Source organism: Alligator sinensis, unplaced genomic scaffold (assembly GCF_000455745.1).
Source record: "Alligator sinensis unplaced genomic scaffold, ASM45574v1 scaffold523_1, whole genome shotgun sequence".
In the NCBI taxonomy this organism is placed as follows: Eukaryota; Metazoa; Chordata; order Crocodylia; family Alligatoridae; genus Alligator; species Alligator sinensis.
Window position 1 is genome coordinate 361,049 of NW_005843082.1, and position 4,227 is coordinate 365,275.

A 4,227-nucleotide genomic window follows, 5' to 3' on the forward strand; every position below is an offset into this window, starting at 1 on the left:
GCTGAAGTGCAGGCTGGAAAGCCTTTAAGCAAACATGGTTTCAAAACAAACATGGCTTTATAGTGAAGTATGCAGCATTTCCTTGCTCAGGAACAGTACTTTTCTATCATCAAAGGCCCTGCAAACCCTAACAGCCAGAGGCTCTATACTAGGACCTCTGAGACTTGAAACAGTATTGTCCCTCTGCTGATAGTACATGTCTGGGATCTCAAAGAATGGCTTTCTACTGAAGGAGAGAACCTTTGGGCAGGCTCAGATTTTAATGCTGTTTATTGTTTTACAACTATAATAGGTCATAGACCTGATTTAGGGACAAACACAGGGTATTAATTGTTTAAGGAATCTCAGCCCAAATTCCTTTTTTATTATAAGAACCTTATTTATTATCTTGGTTCATAAAAGGAATAGAGAGGAAACAAAGTGTTTCAGAGATGGAAACAAGAAATATCAGAGACATGAAAAGATTGGAACAGGGTACTCAGAAAAGTGTTACAAATATGGTGGAGGCAGTCGCATTGGACAGGCCTAGAGTGAGAATCTTAAGTCCAGAACCAGGAATCATGAGCATCGTAAGTCATAACAGTAGAGATTTAAAAAGCTATGTGGGAGTCCTTCTGGGCAAAAGCCCATGTATACATGTGTAGCAGTGGACACTCGCTAGCCACTAACCAGTTGTTTTTTGGCTCTCTCCACTCTGCTGCTTGTTGATTTATCACCCGCCATGCTATGATGTTACTGATATGAACAGAGAGAGTGTCTGCCCAGTTAGTGGGTCAGACTAACATAAATTCTTGAGGTAGACCTTTCCAGGGCTCCTCGTCCCTACACCCTGGTCTGTCACTCACCCGATCGGTGTTCTTGGGGATTCCTGATCAATCCCAAGACGTTATCCCCACACCTCTCCTTCTCGCCTGGTCCCTTAGACCTTCACGGGATATACCCCTGGTCAGATCTGTATTGATGAGATGGTAAGCTTAATTTTAACTTGAATTAGTAAATAGGGTGGCCCATACTCTGAGTGGTAAATCTTTTTTCTCATTGTCTCAGGGCAGTAAGGTGCCTGCTTGTTTAAGGGCTGAAACTGTCTAGGGAGAGAGCCCTAGCAGTCAGGCAGGAACCCCACATGTGCAGGTTATTACAGCAGCAGGCCTAAGGAGGGAATTAGCCTGCACCTGCAGCCGGTCAGCTCACCGGAAGAGGCAGCGCCCTGGGCCCATATAAACCCCAGGGCTGGGACTAGAGTTAGTTTCCTTCCAGAAGCCAAAGGGGAAGGAGCCTCCAGGGAGGAATTGCCCAGAGATGCTGCACCTGCCAGAGATGCTGCACTTAGGGCTAATGGGGATCCAGGAGCTCACTGGGTACCCTTGACTACTAGGCACTTAGTGCCAGGGAAGACCTTTGACTCCTTTTAAAGGGACAGAGAACACCCTGAACTTTTTGTGTTATGTTATAGCCCAGGGGTTCATATTTTGGTTGCTGTCTTATAAGTCCAGAGGATTGGGCTGAGGCTATTTGGGAAGGAGGAGGCCTCATTGGTGGCCCACTACAGTGTGGGAACAGTATTCAGGGGTGAACAGACCCCAGCGCCAGTGTGGGCACAGGATTTGGGGTGAACAGACCCCAGCACCAGTGTGGGTGCAGGATTCTGGGTGAACAGACCCCAGTGCCAGGGGGCACTGAGAGAGATACAGGGTTGTGGAGAGCCTAGTGCCAAAGGGCACTGAGAGAGAGTTATGGAGTAATTCCATAAGGGAAGAGGTGTGAAGAATGAAAAGCCAGCCCTTCTGCTTGCCTTTTTCTAAGTGTCCTGCTTTATTGCAGGCACAATATGCCAATCCCAAGGAGAGAGACTGGGTTCAAAATCTGAAAATAGCAGCGACTGCTATTTTTGCATCTCCGCAGCAACTCAGTGCCCAGAGTTGGTGTCCCAGTTGCCCTGCTCTCTCCTGTTAGCTCTGCTACTTCCTTTGATGGTGTTTCTAACTCTTTGCACAAATAAAACAGATTATCTGCTTTGGGGATGAACCCATCGCTGGAGAAGGACTAACATCTCTTTTGTTCAACAGTGTGAATAGCAGTCATGTGTCTGATGCTGTCTTCTCAGGCACTGAACATAAAACTTTTGCTCTGAAATATAAGTTTGGCAACAACTGACACAGCATGTAGTGACAACAGCAGGAAGTCCTTCTTGCTACTTGCACCTAGCACAGCAGCACCTAAAACACAGTTTATTTGAGACTGAATACACTCCCCACCAAACTATACCTTTGAAACAGAAAAGGCTGGGAAAACCCAGGCAGAGGGAAGGTCTCTTAGCAGAGAGACCTGGCACAGGATGTCCTTATGCCATTTTCAAATGGTGGGGAGGAACTAGCTGGCTTAGCCAGGAACCATTTTGCACATGCACAAGGAATGAAATCAAACAAATCCTTGCATCTTCTTGAAAGTTAAGGGGTACAGGCAAGGGCCTGGAAGTACAGAGCAAGACTTCACAGAGAGAGAGTCCACAAAGCTGTCTGAAGTTGGCTACAGAGGCCCAGTACATGAAAGTATGGCAAACAAGATAATTTTTCTGGAAGTGTAATGATGTTTCGACAGCTGGAGTCTGACCAAAGCCAAAAGGAGTGGAGAGGCGGAGTAAGGACGGGGTGTAGGGGTGGCGGAGCCCCATAAGTGACCACCGGGCAGACTACACCTGACCAAGTGACCCTGAGGAGGCAGCCCCCACTGGGAATACTCAAAGTTGTGGCAGGAGAGATACGAGCAAACCAACTCAGGAGGGAACAACTGCTCGGACAACAACTAGGGTGGGCGAGTTGAACACCACACAACATTCAAGGTAAAGCCACTCGAGACCAGGTGCTTGAGGCCCGATGGTCACATCTGGACTTTTAAAAAAGCCTTTGATCTGGTATCCCGTGAACTTCTTGTGGAAAAATTGGCCAACTGTGGCCTCGGCTACACCACAGTCTGATGGCTGGGAAATTGGCTCTGAGGTCAGATCCAGAGAGTAGTGGTCAATGGTAGTGAATCACTATGGTGCTCCGTGACCAGTGATGTCCCCCAAGGCTCTGTCCTTGGACCGGTTCTCTTTAACATCTTTATCAACGATGTGGACATTTGTGTCAGAAGGGCACTGGCTAAGTTCCCCGACGATGCTAAACTTTGGGGCATAGCGTCCACACCTAAGGACAGGCTAGTGATCCAGGCTGACTTGGATAAACTTAGTAAGTGGGCAGATACAAACCTGATGACATTCAATACTGATAAATGTAAGGTACTCCACCTTGGGGGCGGGGAACACCACAGCATGGTTATAGGCTCGGCATGGCTATGCTTGCTAGCATCACTGCTGAAAGGGACTTGGGGGTCATGACTGACCACAAGATGAACATGAGCTACAAAATGCGATGTTGCAGCTGGTAAAGCTAACCAAACTCTGGTTTGCATCCATAGATGCGTCTCAAGTAAATCTCATGATGTCATTCTCCCATGGGACTCTTCAGCCTGGGAAAGTGCAGGCTCAGGGGGGACCTGGTGGGTGCCTAGAAGTACATAAGGGGTGTGCATCAGGATCTGGGAGAACATCTGTTCACAAGAGAGCCCCAAGGAAAAACAAGGACCAATGGTCATAAACTCCTCCAAGACCATTTCAGGCTAGACATAAGAAAAAATTTCTTTACTGTCTGAGCCCCCAAGACCTGGAACAGATTCCATCCAGAAGTGGTGCAGGCACCTACTCTGGACTCTCTTAAGAAATGTTTGGATACTTATCTTTCTGGTATCCTTTGACCCTAGCTGACTTCCTGCCCCCGGGGAAGGGGGCTGGACTTGATGATCTTCCAGGTCCCTTTGAGCCCTAAAGTCTATGAATCTATTAATTCTCCTCATTGGCAGCTTGTCTGTGCTCCTGTGCACACCCATGGTAATTCCCCTTGCCTTCTCCCTTCCAGGGGAATTGAGCTGCCCTGGTGCTCCTAGCTGACTCCCTCTTAAAAAAAGACCATAATGCCTGGGGTATCATGGAAGCCCATTCCAGCTGCACCAGAGTGTGGCATGTGGGATTTAAGTCCCTCATCATAGGCCTGGTTTTCAGCTGTGACTGGGTTTTCAGTTTAGGCTTGATCAGAGGAATGAGCATAACAGGGTGCAGAGTAGGACCCCTGCTACAAATTGATTTGTTTAGGAAGCAAGTGCCTTAATTTATAACATCAGATACCACCAACT

General features: G+C 47.7%; 1 long non-coding RNA gene across 1 annotated transcript in view; it reads left to right on the forward strand.

Moving 5' to 3' along the window:
* Positions 1-2,202, forward strand: part of LOC102377300 — a 4,709-nt gene extending 2,507 nt beyond the window's left edge. Inside the window, exon 4 of the long non-coding RNA XR_325321.2 lies at positions 2,067-2,202. This is a non-coding gene — a long non-coding RNA (uncharacterized LOC102377300). The remainder of the gene's footprint in view (positions 1-2,066) is intronic.
* The last annotated feature ends 2,025 nt before the right edge of the window (positions 2,203-4,227 follow it).